Genomic DNA, 14,820 nt, shown 5'->3' on the forward strand with positions numbered 1-14,820 from the left:
AATTTTCAAGTTGTGTCAAGTTTCATATATATCAATGAACAAATTGGATTGAATATCAAGTTTCATATATATCAAAATGAACAATAATCGTGTACATATCAAAAAATGGCATAGATGCCAAATCAATAATAGTTACAAAAATGTGGCATGTTCCATGTCTGTCAAAATCGATATATACATATACAAATGTCGAATATATAAAAAAAATTGGTCCTTCAATGACCACAACTATAACTATATTTCTCTATCGGTATCTAAGACTATGGCGGATCATCAAAATCAAGCCTCTTCAAAGTAGTACGTGGCTCTACAAGTGGCTACACAAGGACAATTCAAAAATTGAATTAGATATATTTTCTCAATATAACATCAAAATAACTAAATACTGAACTCTAAATTGTTTGAAGTTGAAATGTTGATTACCTCATCTTTGTCTTCTGCAATTGGGTGATGTTGAGGATACGTGGGATGTCTTGAAGGAGGCTGTAACTGGTAAAACAACATTAATACATATTAATAACATACATGTCAAATGTCGAAGAGGATTCATGCTTCCTAATAGGTGTGAGTTATGTCAAAAAGAGGCAGAATCTGTGGATCATTTGTTTATTCATTGCTCTTTTACTTGGAAAATCTGGAGTAATGCTTCCTAACAGGTGTGAGCTATGTCAGAAAGAGGCAAAATCTATGGATCATTTGTTTATTCATTTCTCTTTTAGTTGGGAAATCTGGAGTAAAATTTGGATGCAATGGAAAGTTGATTGGGTTATGCACAATAGTCTTAAGGAAGTCATTCTGCAATGGACTTTCCCCACCAAATTGCCTCTCATTAAGACCCTATGGTCCTTTGTCCTACCTATGACCTGTTGGTTTGTGTAGAAGGAGAGAAATTATAGAATTTTTAGGGAGACTAAGTGTTCCTCTCAAGTGGTGTTTGAAAAGATTTGTAGGGTGATTAAAGAAAACATCAATACCATTCACAAAAAAAACAAGCAATGCACTTACTTTAACATGACTGATAATGAGAAAATCATCCTTATTGAATGGAAGATGACTCACAAGGTCTACAAATATGATATACATAGTAGGAGAGATAATGTTGTCTAGAGGTTCCCTTCTCATGATTGGATTAAGATGAATTTTGATGGTGCAGCTAAAGGTAATCCTGGGAAGGCTAGAGAGGGAGGAGTCATCAGAAATTCTTATGGTTTTTGTATTGTTGCGATTACCTCTCCCTTTGGAGTTCAAAACAATCATGTGGCTGAAGCTTTGGTAATGCTAAAATGTCTCTAGCTGGCTCAGAATTTTAACTTTAAAAAAATATGGATGGAAGGGGACTCTCTCAATATTATTCAGGCTATCAAAGGTATTAATTCCCCTTCTTCGAACATTCATAATATCATTCAAAATGCTAAAAAATTATTAGATGCCTATGATAGGGTGATGATCACCCATACCCTAAGGGAAGGTAACAGGGTAGCTGATTTATTAGCTAATGAGGGGGTTTATTTAGAGGAGGATACTAAATATATCGGAGAAGTTTCTTGTAAGAAGGGAGTCTATGAGCAATTATTATTTGATAGAGTCCATGGTACAAGTTAAGTTCATTATTACCTTTCTGGGTTCAGATCTCAAAGATAGATATTGGAGTGATGTGAAGTGTTAGTTGATTACCAGTTTAAGGCATTGTGTTAATGAGAACTGGTGCGATGGGTCTAATCATATTAAGTGTTGGTTTATTTTGAATGTCCCTCATGACTATTGGAATAACAAGAAAATATCCATGATTATCGATTCCAGCTATCTTTCTTTCTCAATAGTTGGGTATTTTGTGCTCTATAGAGGGTTTTGACTGGAATAGCCATTACATTATGGGGGGTAGTCTTAATCGCAACAATCCTTCTAGCTGTGATAATTGGAAAAGTGAAAGGAAGATATGGCAAAGGTTGCACAGATATGGATTTACTGATTACATGGAAAAACTACACGAGAGTAAAAAATCTATGTCAAAAGGTTTTGCCAAGGGCTAGAGCAATAATAAAGTCACTATGTTCGGCCAGACTTGGAAGCTGGATGAAGATTTGGTGGTGGAGGTTACAAGTTTGTAGAAGGAAGGCACTAAATTCTACAAAGACTGCAAGTTCTCGACGGAAGCTACCAAGAATTTCCCTAAAAATGATGAAGAAAGGGTTTGGCTAGCTAAGAAGGACAATGTTTCCTACTACCTCCCTCATCAGGTAAAATCTTTCTGGCAGAAAATGCTAAGAGTTCTAATGGAATACCCAATGGTTGATGGTAGTTTTAAAAAGGCTTATAATTACTATTTTGTCATCCTGAACCATTTTTGCCATGGCTCGAAGATTTCTTTTCCTTTCTATTTAGATTCTTCCCTTAATGAGAGCTTGGCCGACCATGCCAAAAAACCTAGTTCCTATCCTATTGCTCACCAAGGCCTAATTTTGCTTATCTATGAGCATTTGAAGGGTAAAGCTAGGGTTAACAGCGAAGATCCTTTAGTGGAGAATTCCCACATATCTGAGGGTCATGATGGCTTTGACTCTGGTGAAGATTCCTCTAATCTCCCTCCGCTTAACAAATTGAGGGTTGGTGGTGAAGATAAAGAAGATATGGAAGAGAATGCTGGTTCTGAGGAGGACCATGGGAAGGAGGTAGGTGAAGAGGTGGAGAGTGAGTAGAAGAAAGAGGTTGAGGGCAAGGAAGGGAATGAGCAGAGAAAAGAGTATGTTGAACAACTCGAAGTGAAGACTAATGTCTCAGATAGCAGAAATGTTCAGCATGACATGGAAGAGGGAAACCCTAGGTCTATGGACTCTCCTTCAGCTATGGAGAATGCGGACTCCATTTTGAATGCTACTAGAAATAGTACCCTGGAAATGTTCAATTTCTAGAAATGGGTCATTGAGAACATCTCCTGTATTCAGAATAAACAGAGAGATTTGGATTATAAAATTGAGAACTTGATTAAGGAAACCAACACTAAAGGTAAAGAGAACACTGCGGAGGATACCAGTGAGGAAGAGGATGAAGATGAAATTCTATATTGGCAGGAAAAAGATGTGATTAAGGGAGATTTGAGGCATCTTGAAGATGTGGTCAAAACCATTAAAGAAAAGGGAGAGGTTGATAGTGATCTTATTATCAACTAGGTTACAAAAATTGAGAAGGCCTTGAAGAAATTCATGGAACATAGTCTTGAGGTTCTGAAGGTGTCATCTCACAACATGAATGCTTTGGCTGCTTGTTTGGAGAAGAATAAGCATAATAAAGAGATGGTGATCATTGAGGACGTGCTGACCACTAGCTCTATTTTTCATTCCCCAAGACGCAGAACCAGGCAAACTATCAGTGAGTTGGATTTGAAGACCAAAAACACCCACTAGATGCATGAGCTAGATTTGAAGACCAAAGACACCAACCAGATGTAGGAAAACAAAAACCTGAAAGAGGCGGCTAATGCTATGATGATATTGGTTAAGGATGTAGAAGAATCTATAAAGATTTTCATCTAATATGTAATCTATTTTTTTGGTTGCTAGTTTCTCACTGGCCTTTTGTTGTCCTTTCCTTGGTTGTTGTTTTCTCTGTTGTTCTTTTGTAGCCTTTCTATCTTTGTTCTATTATTTCTAGTTCCTCTTATGCTTATCTTCTTGATTATGTAAGCGGGTTTCGGGTCCCTTAAAACTTGATTTATCTTAATCAAAAACATATATGTCAAATAAAACATAATAACTAAAAATGAATAGACTAAAAAAATAAAGCATACTGGAGCCTCAGATGGATTTGTTGTGGTCGTAGGAGGCAAAGTCATAGATGAATCAGTTATGACCATTTCCTATATCCATGGTAACTGATCCAAAAGGAGTTAACTAGAGGGTTTCAACTCTGTTGTGCACTTAGTGAAAAGGAGTTGATCTAAGATAGACATACCTTTTCCCTTGGTCATGTTGGATCCCATAATATACATGTAGGAATTCTACTGAAATGGAATGGTAGAATAATAGTAGGAAGTTTGGAAGGGGCCTATAATAGGTTAAAGACAATAATACAAGTTAATAACCCAAAGTTGTTGACAAACTAGATAAAACAAATATTTTAACATATGTTGAACAAATGCACACTGAAGCCTCGTATAGTTCTCCTGTAGCCTTAGGAGGCCTAGTCGAATCTACTGCAGCTATTACCATTTCCTATATGAAAAATGATAACATATGATATAGACATAAAAGGATTTAGTTATTTCAAACAAGCAAGAATGCAATCCAAAGTGAATATGAAGATATCACCTCTTCCCTCTACTGAACCTCATCGACATCAGGTGCATTCATTAATTTTGTAAACCCCATATGTTTATGTATATAGAACAAATAAATTAAGTGCATTTATCAATATCTACATATACATGTTTAATCATAATACATTTCAACAAATGAATTTAAATTGTACTGAATTACCTTTTGTCATTTGGGTGTCTGAGAGGATATCTTTTTCTACCTCAAAGTGCTAGAGGATGGTTTCCTCACAGGAGATATCCTCGAGGTAGGTGGGGTAAACTAATGGAAAAAATTAACATAAGGGAAAAGAGCATGTGTTTAATATATCACTTAAGTCAAAAATATATAAGTCTAAATGGTACCGCATAGCTATCTTGGTGAAAATCAATGGCTGAAAGTGTGATATCATCAAGTTGGGACATCTCAGCCACTGATAAGCCCTATAAAATACCAAGTAGTGATATATATAATTAACAAAAGATATTTTAAAACCAATGTATTATTATATTTTTAACAAATTTATAAATCTTTACCTCTGGTGGCAAAACTACTCATGACCGTCGAGTCAACTGAAAAGTATGTGGTGTAATCCCACCACCTGCTACACCCTACAATGCATTTTATTTATATGTCACTTTAAATTTTTCTAAAAATAAAAATTCATTTCATTTTATAATATTTAGTCACTTAATTTATAACATGTCATAAATAGAATTAAACGCACATGTGTTTGATAGAGAGGGTACAACATATTGATCAGTTCATCAGTGAGGGCCACATCCTCTATAGTGGAAGCATGACATCTACTCCCACAACATGTACATGAATGAGATGTCAAACCACCCTCACCTGTATCAATGTCTATACCAGAACATACACCCTGGCAGGTGGGGCACATATGCTAAATGGGTTGGCTCGTGCCAAATGATGCATGAGGTGTTGCTAATGAAGGAGGTGTCGTTGAGGAAGGAGGTGTCACTGATGAAGGAGGTACCACTGATGAAGGAGGTGCCACAGGTGCTGGTACATCCTTTTCTCTAACCAACTATGTGCCATGTTGAACAATGACATTAGTCAATGATGCAGCTGCCTAAAGAGTCTGTAATTCCATAAACTCCTTCAAGGATATAGAGATAGTGACATGAACCATAGGTTTAGGAGCTATACGCCTCCTACACTATGGCTCTACCACCCTATGGGCCATAGGTCTATCCTACAAAGAGCCTCTCCCTCTACCTTGAAATTATTAGATGTCAAAGTAATTCATCTTCTTGCCAAGGATAAACTCACAATATAACTTTCTCAAAAAATATAGAGGCACCTCCCATTTATTACAAGGTGGTTGGTCAAAGACCATATACCACCTATCCCAAAAAGCTTCTTTCAGCCTAGCATGAACACACCAATGTATAAGAAACTGAGTCTTATTTATTTCTAGGTTGTTATTAGTAACAGGATCAGTGAAAAGAGCACATATGTCAGCTTTACCTATGCCCTTTTTCTTCACTTGATCATATGACAACCCATCTGCATAAAATGTTTGACATCTATCCCTCCATGAACCCCATTTTGTAACCTCCCTAGATACCTCATTTGCACTATTAGCTATTGTTTCTAGTGTTCTGGCGAGGGTTCAGTGGTGCTCAAGGCTATAGGACCTCAACCTATTCACCAATATAAAAATTTGGGCACTATTTTGTGTAAGGTGATTGATGAGATCCTCTTGTGTGGCATCTACATAATCTAATGGAGGATGTGGAGGGTTTTGGGGTAGTGATGGTTGTTGAGGAGCAAAATTTTGAGGATTTTGAGGGTTTTCTTGTTGCTCTTGTGCAATGTTTATAGGGTTTTCTTGTGTTGATTGTGTAGGAGGAGGTCGTTGTTGTCTATTTTGTTTTGGGGGATTGCTTGAAGAATCTGACATCAAATTAATAAAAATGAAACTTAAATCAATTAAAAAACCCTACTTCAATTAAAATGCAAACAAAAATAATCAAACCAATCAAATCTTACCTGTTCGATGGGGTGCCATTGTTGAAAATTGCTCTCAATGTTGGGAAAATCCAAAATAGTTGCAAACTTGTGCAGGTTCTAATGTTTTTTTGCTTTTCCTTGCTATTGTTCAATGGGTTTTGGCATTGAAAATGGCCAAAACCCATGGCCTACACCCAAAAATAATGTTTCTCAAAACCCGTACGAGTTTTTAGAAACTTTTAATTTTTTATTAAAAAATAAAATGTTCCTCAAAACCCTTGAGGAACTTTTGGTTTTTTAAATTTTTTTTCTCTAGGCTTGGTGTTACCAAGCCTACCACATTTTTTAATTGTTAGAACCCGCACGGGTTATGAAAAATTTGGTTTTTTTTTTGGCATGTGGCCATTTTTCTATTCACCATCTTGGTGCACTTTCCCATATAAAATATTTATTTAATCACTCATAGCCATTTTTATGTGTATATATTTTGCCCCTCTTTGAAATGATGTCAAGACAACATTGTTTCAAAGACTAAATCAAGTCTTGATAGTGTTCTTGATGGAGATAAAAAATCTTGATTGTGTGCCCCCTTGGGAGATTGATCTTGAAATAGTTTTTAAAAAAAATTTGGATAAGCGATTGATCTCACGATAATTGAAAAGGTCCTTCGATTAAATTTATTTATGAAAAATAAATATAATTTCCCCATTGAAAAAAATTAATTACCCTTCGAAATAGTAAATATAAAATTAACCAAAGTTAATTTTAATCTCATTTGCATCATCATCAGCTTGTGAAGAGATTATCTTGGTGAGGTGGCAAAATGGTGATCTCATTGGAGAACCATCAATTTGAGCACGTTCGACGATATCAGTGACCTCCTGAGTATGGGTATCCGGTATGTACCTTATCCTGAGCCTTTTTGCAACTTGTCATACAATTTTACATGTTTGTTTGGAGCGTTTTTGGTTATTTTAAATTTTTGCGATTTTTGACAATTTTGTTTAGCGTTTTTGTTTTATTTGTTAGCACTTATGTAGTCAATGTTAGCGCATCTGATAATTTTAGCGCATATGCTCATTTTGTTAGCGCATTTGTGATGTATGTTAGAGCATATGATTTTTCAGCGCTTATGCATTGAGTGTTTGCGTATATGATGATTAGGGAAGCGCTTTTGATTGTTTCATGCTTTTGTTCCAAGGTTTAGCACTTATGCGAAAAAGGTTCACACATATGTTTGATTTAGCGCCTGTGTTCAATAGAATAGTGCTTTTGTGAATAAGATTAGCGCTTATGATTCAAATGAATTTGTTGGATGTTCTTCATGTTAAAATTCACTTTGATGATTAGATTTAGGCATTTTGATGCACAATTGTGATTAATAGGTACTTGATTGATAAAGATTTGATAATGATAATTGATAGGATAAACAATTGATTGATTGTATTTGATTGATAGATTAACTCTAAGAAACTAATGTAGTTTTTGACAAAGAGAAAAATAGAGTTTGAGTGAAATCATTGATTGATAAAAAATCATGATTTTTAGGTTTATATTGATTTAATAGCCTAATTTGCTTCATTTGAAAATATTTATCAATTGGTGATGTGATAGATTAGCGATCTCTGTGAGAGATAGATAGATTATTGATAGTTGATCAAATTCTCTTGGTAAACATGAGAAACTTGATGTTCTTTAGTGTTGGGAGAAATTCCCAGCTATGCACCACTTAGTGCCAAAGCTTACATAGTCGAAGGTGAAACATATAGATGCCTACGGATTACCCCACTTGTTATACATGCTTGATATTACCCATAATAGGGGATTGTTGACAGCGGTAGCTGAGTGATGGCATAGCGAGCATAACACTTTCCACCTACCCATGGGTGAGATTAGTGTGACACTTGAGGATGTTTATAGGATTCTCCATATCCTAGTGACCAGTGAGTTATTTCAGTATGATTTTTAGGATCATGGAGGGACAGAGGCTTGTAGAGCCGTATTTGGTGATGAGATCATTTCAAGATGAGATATCTGATAGGAGGATATGATTAGGTATTACGAGACTCTCCCTATGATTTTTGTAGGTTTGATTGGGGCATTCATCTATCTAGACAAGAGATCTTGAGGTTTTGTTGTTGGTTGGGGTGAGATTCTAGAGCATGATGCAGAATCAGACTCGATATGTGTGGGGTGTTTGTATGCTAACTCATTTATATCTTGATCTTCTTCAAGTTGTTTTTTATGAGAGTGCTAGTCTGTCTACAAGATGCACACTTTTGCAGATCTAGTGCTGGGAGAACATTCTATTACAACGCCTATTCATCATAGAGTTTGTGGTGAGAGGGAGCCATATATTTATCTATATGCAGGTATCCTTACTCAACATAAGCTGGGTAAGATGGAGTATTGATGTTGGGTTCTTGATTCACTGGATAGTGTTATTTGGAGACCTTATATTGATTGTGAGCCATGGATGGATGATGCACAGACATTACCATTTAATATACAAAGTAGATATCTCATTGGTCGGACTCTATACATTGTTGAGCGACAATTGATTAGTCATATTCTAAGATAGTTTGGTATCATTCAGCACATGCCTACTGGTGTCATGATATATGCATGATGGTATAAAGATAGGGAAGATTAGGGACCTTCTTTGTCATTTGAGATAGCATGTGCAGAGTTTCTGGCTACTTCTAGGGTGGCTTATGATATGAGATTACACATTCTAGATCTTGGGGTTACTGCAGATTGTGCTCAATACATACTTGCACTCCCATATCCTTGTATTACCAATCAAACAGACCCTCCTCCCAGCTCAGGAGATGAGGATGATGATTCAGATGACCCCATTATTAGGAGATGGAGATGGAGATTAGAGGTGCTCAGGAGGCCGGAGGTGATGGAGATGAGGGAGACAATGGATGTGGTGGCGATAGGAGACTCAGACGGAGAGGAGGTCAATTGAGAATCTGTGGAGGACCATTTGGACCGGTTGGCAGGATTAGGAGACCACTTCCTATGGGTGGGAGAGAGGTAGGATGGATCAGGAGGGATACTAGCAGGGAAGGGATGAGATCACTGAGAGGGTTTCCCTCTATAAGAGGAGGTAGGATGACTAGACTGGATGAGGGTTGCAGGAGAGGCATTGATTTTGGTCAGATTCAGCCAGACCCTAGGGTTATTGTGGCTAATGGTGGAGAGGATGAGGATCTAGATGATGATGTTCCACTCATTAGATGATGGGTTCTGAGAGCTACTCAGACTGAGATTATTGCAGGTGGACAGGGAGGTGGAGATGAGGGGATTAGGGATCATGTCCCTCAGTAGGATGTGCTAGAGTAGGAGACCGTGGATAGTCTCAGAGCACATATAGATCAGCTTAGAGCATAGGTACAAACACTCATGACAGAGAGAGACTGGGTTGTTAAGAGACAACAGGATACTCAAGGTCTCCTTGATAACATTCAATAGGTTGAATCAGGAACTCTCTCAGATGATACTATTAGAGCACTATTTTGGGCCAGGAAGGAGACATCCCACTAGCGACGATTCTATGAGGATTTAGTTGCAGAGAGCCAGAGAGCAGGTAGCTATCATACCATTGTGAGGATGGATACTAGCAGTGGTGGAGTCATGCGACCTCCTCAGAGGAGTGGTGATCATGTGAGATAGGCATCTAGAGGATCTTCTCACCCACAACCACAAAGACGGACAGAGTCAGGTGGTAGTGGCACAAGATAGCCTTGACTTGACTTGTATTGATGAGGCACTAGCACTTTTGATTTGATGTCATTGTATACTTGGAATTTTATTATTTTATGATGATTTATATGCAGACATGGACTCTATATGATGATCTTTTGTTACGCATCTTACTCTATATTATGATCTTTTATATGATTATGCAATGATAATGACATGATGGTGGAAATGACATGCGGTTGGTTTTGAAAATGCAAATGAAAAATGATTATTGACTTAAATGATGTGAATGAAATGAGCTATATGGGAATGCAAATGAATGATTGATTTCTTTTTCTTTTTAAATGTGAAAGATGATGTAAATGCAAATAATCTACATGAAAATGAAAGATTATGTAATATGTTATTCAAATGTTTTTGATGTTTATGTGTAATGCTTATAATGATTATGAATCTAAGTGTGAAGATGCAACTAAATGATCTTAATAAAATTTAATGATAATGCAAATAATAATGATGATACACTACATGATTAATGAAATGCACTTAATTAAATGCAAACTAATGCAATGATTGAATGCAACTAAATGGAATGGGTGATGATTAAAAAAATGAATGCACCTACAATGATCAAAAGAAAATTGTTTTTGTTTGTCCAAGTATACTCAATCTTTATTTGTGACCGTTAATCTGTGAATGAAATGAGATGCTTATAATACAAATGAATAATGAGTTAATCTAAAAATGATCCAAAATGATACTTCCATTCTTCATATGTTTTCTTATAACAGTGCTTGATTTCATCATTGAGCTTTAAAATGTTGTAAGAGAATACAAGCAACTTGACATAATGATTCAAGTTGACCTGAGTATTTCTTAAATGGATTTTGATATAGCAAGTTTATACAAGCAACTTGATATAATGAATCAAGTTTACCTGAGTATTTCTTTTAAAATAGATAAGGATTATCTCCTTTCATGCATGACTCAGAACATCCTCCTTGATCTTTTGTCAATCATATCCTTAGACAAGTACATACCTTAGTAAGAGATAAACCACATACAACAAACAAAGAAAATAATCATGCCCCATCATAGCTTCTCTAGTCATGGACATCATTGAGTTGCACATAGTACATGATTAGCAATAAATCAAGATATAAACAATGAATCTTGTATATCATTCACATGTTCTCCTAGTCATTAACTGATATAATCATCTTGATGAATGCTCTTTGATAATCCTTTATTACTTGCTGGTTGATTCTTTGTTTTCTGATTTTCATGGTTTAGTTGTCATAAGATGCCTTGATCTTCTTCTCTTTGTTGCTCGTTATCTATTTCAAAACCCTAAGTGTTTTTGGTTTTTCTAAGTTTTCTGAATGTTTTGGATTTTCAAAGATTCAAAAGATCACCTTTACAAAAGGAATTAGGATTTTACCCCCAATAGAAACAAAACTTTCTTATGGATGTATGGATTGATCAAGATCCAAACCATGGTGTGATACGAATGCAGATTGATTGATTCTGATAAAATATAAGACATATGTCAAAGATTGATAATTATTGGTAAGCTGCATATTTTTTGCTAATGGTTCAGAGCAATGGATGTGAAAGATGAAATATATGAGCTCAGATAGATGGAAGCAATAGATGAGATAGGATGGAGTGAATAGCTATGCAAAGAGATCTCATAGATGGAAGAACTCACTTTTAAGATAGCACCTGTTTACCAGGTTTTCACTATATAAATTTATTACATTTTTTCCATATTTTGATTTTTAATTCTTTTTTCAGGACTTCATATGCTTTTTATTGATTTTTTCCAAGACTTCTATATCTCAAGCATAGAATTTCTAGAGATGAATAGAATTCATAGGTTTATCAAACCAATCACCTTCAGGGGTAGATAACTTGCATGCTCTTGAGCCATATGCTGCTACTATGACAAAAGGACCTAACCAATTTGGTTCAAATTTACCCTTCTTTTCTCGGTCTTGCTGATTTCTTGGATTTTCCCTTAGAACTATATCTCCAATATGAAAAATGTGTGGCTTGACTCTATGATTATAACTTCTTTCCATTCTCTATTGATATACTTTCAAATGATCTGTTGCATTTTGGTGACGTTCTTGGATCAACTCAAGTTCTTGAAGTCTAGATACTAGTTGTTCTTCTTCTGGTATAAGACCTTTGAAGGAAACTCGTAGAGAAGGTATCTCTACTTATATGGGTAATATGAATTTTAATCCATAGACTAATAAATATGGAGTTTCCCCCATTGGTGTGTGGATTCTAGTTCGGTATGCCCAAAGAGCAAGATTTAGTTGAATATGCCAATCTTTTCCAGTTTCATTAACTGTCTTCTTCAAGATTTTTAACATAGTCTTGTTTGATGCCTCAACTTGACCATTTCCTTGTGGATAATATGGAGTAAAAAACCTATGTTGGATATGGAATTTCTCACATAGTTCCTTCACATCTTGATTCTTAAATGGTCTTCCATTATCAGTGATAATGGTCATAGGAACTCCATAGCGACAGATTATATAATTCAAGATGAATGATGATATTTGTTTTCTTGTCACTTTTGTCAAAGGTACTGCTTCAATCCATTTAGTGAAATATTCAGTAGTAGTCAGAATGAACTTATGTCCATTAGAGGATGAAGGATTTATCTTACCTACCAAATCAAGGCCCCATTGAGAAAATGGCCATGATCTTGCCATAGGATACAATTCTTGTGCTTGTTTGTGGATGAGATTCCCATGAATTTGACATTGTTTTTATTTCTTGGCATATGTGAATGAATCTCACTCCATAGTAGGTCAATAGTAACCCATACAAAGAAGTTTCTTAGCCAGTGTTAATCCACTTGAGTGTGTGCCACAAATACCTGCGTGAACTTTGTTAAGAACTTTCTCAAATTCTTCTTGTTCGAGACATCTCAATAAAGTTCTATCTAGACCTCTCCTATATAAGGTATCAGCAATAATAGTATTGCGGGATGACTGATGAATAAAATTTCTTCTTTGATTGTGGGATAGGTCAGGAGGAAGGATATTCTCTTTTTAAGTACTGATAAGTTTGGCCTTATAAGGATTGACTGGTTCCCGATATATGGAAAATCACATAGGAATGTTGGGATTGAATGGTAGGGGTTAAGATATCTTCCATAAGGAATTCGTAATGCTATTGATTCTCCTGATTATACAAGAGAGATGCTATTGTAGCCATTGCATCTACTGCTTTATTCTCATTTCTTGGGATTTGAGTGAATGATACTTCTTCAAAGGGCTCTTTAAACTCTTCTACTAGCTATTTGTATGGCATGAGCTTGTCATCCTTAGTTTGATAATCATCATTTATTTGGTTGATGATAACCTATAAATCACCATAGACATGTAATTCCTTGATATTCCATTCAATAGCCATTTTGAGCCCAATAGTCAATGCTTCATATTATGCAGTATTGTTTGTGCATGGAAACTGCAATCTATATGATTTTGGAATTGTGTGTCCCTAAGTTGTGATGAAAAAAATTCTTATGCCTGATCCATATTGTGCATAAGAACCATCAATGTACAACTCCCAAAATTTTGTACTTACTATTAGAATGTTTGCATCAGGAAATTCATTGTGCAATGGTATGTCATCTTGTAAAGGTGCTTCAGCTAATTGATCAGCAATGACCTATCCTTTGATATCTTTTCGATCAACATAATCTATATCAAATTCACTCAGTATCATAACCCATTTGGCTAGTCTGCCTATCAAAGTTGACTTGTTCAACAAATACTTTAGCGGATCCATCTTTCCTATTAGTTTCACAGAATGAGTCGGCATATAATGTCGCAGCTTTTGAATTACAAATACAACTACTAAACATGTCTTCTCTATTGATGTATAATTCAATTCATAGCTGACAAGTGTTCTACTGATGTAATACAATGCTCTTTCTTTCCTTCTTCATCATGTTGTGCTAGGAGAGCACCTAATGATACATTTGTTGCTGAGATATAGAGTAACAATGGTTTCCCTTTGATTGGTGATACAAGTACTAGATGATTCATGAGATATTCTTTGATTTTCATAAAAGCCTCTTCACATTTCTGATCCCATTTGAATGGAATGTTCTTATGTAAAAAATGAGTGAATTGATGACATCTATCTGCTAATTGAGAGACAAATCTTCTAATTGATTGCAATCTTCCTTGTAAAGATCACAATTGACTTATGTTCCTAGGTGACTCCATTTCCATGATGGCTTTGACCTTTTCAGAATCTACTTCAATTCCACGAGCTGATATAATGTACCCAAGAAGTTTTCCAGAGGTTACTCCAAATGCGCATTTCTTTAGATTTAATCTCAACTGATATCTTTTCAGCCTATCAAAGATCTTGCTCAAGATGTTCAAATGTTCTTGTCTTGTATGAGAATTTGCATGTATATTATCTACATAATCTTCCATAAATGTATGCATCATATCATGGAAAATTATTATCATAGCTCTTTGATAAGTTTCTCTTGCATTCTTAAGCCCAAAAGGCATAACATTCCAGCAATATGTACCCCATGCACAAGTGAATGTTGTCTTTTCTTGATCTTCAGGGGCAATTCTTATTTGATTGTATCCTAAGAATCCATCCATTAATGAAAACATCTCATGCCCTGTTGATAAGTCCACAATTATATCAATGTTGGGTAGTGAGAAATCATCTTTGGGACATGCTTTGTTAAAATCTCTGAAATCGGTGCAGACTCTTATGCTTTTATCTAGATTTGACACTAGCACAATGTTGAAACCCATTCTGGATAGGCCACAGGTCTTATGAAACCCAC

Source organism: Cryptomeria japonica, chromosome 11, assembly GCF_030272615.1.
Source record: "Cryptomeria japonica chromosome 11, Sugi_1.0, whole genome shotgun sequence".
NCBI lineage: Eukaryota > Viridiplantae > Streptophyta > Pinopsida > Cupressales > Cupressaceae > Cryptomeria > Cryptomeria japonica.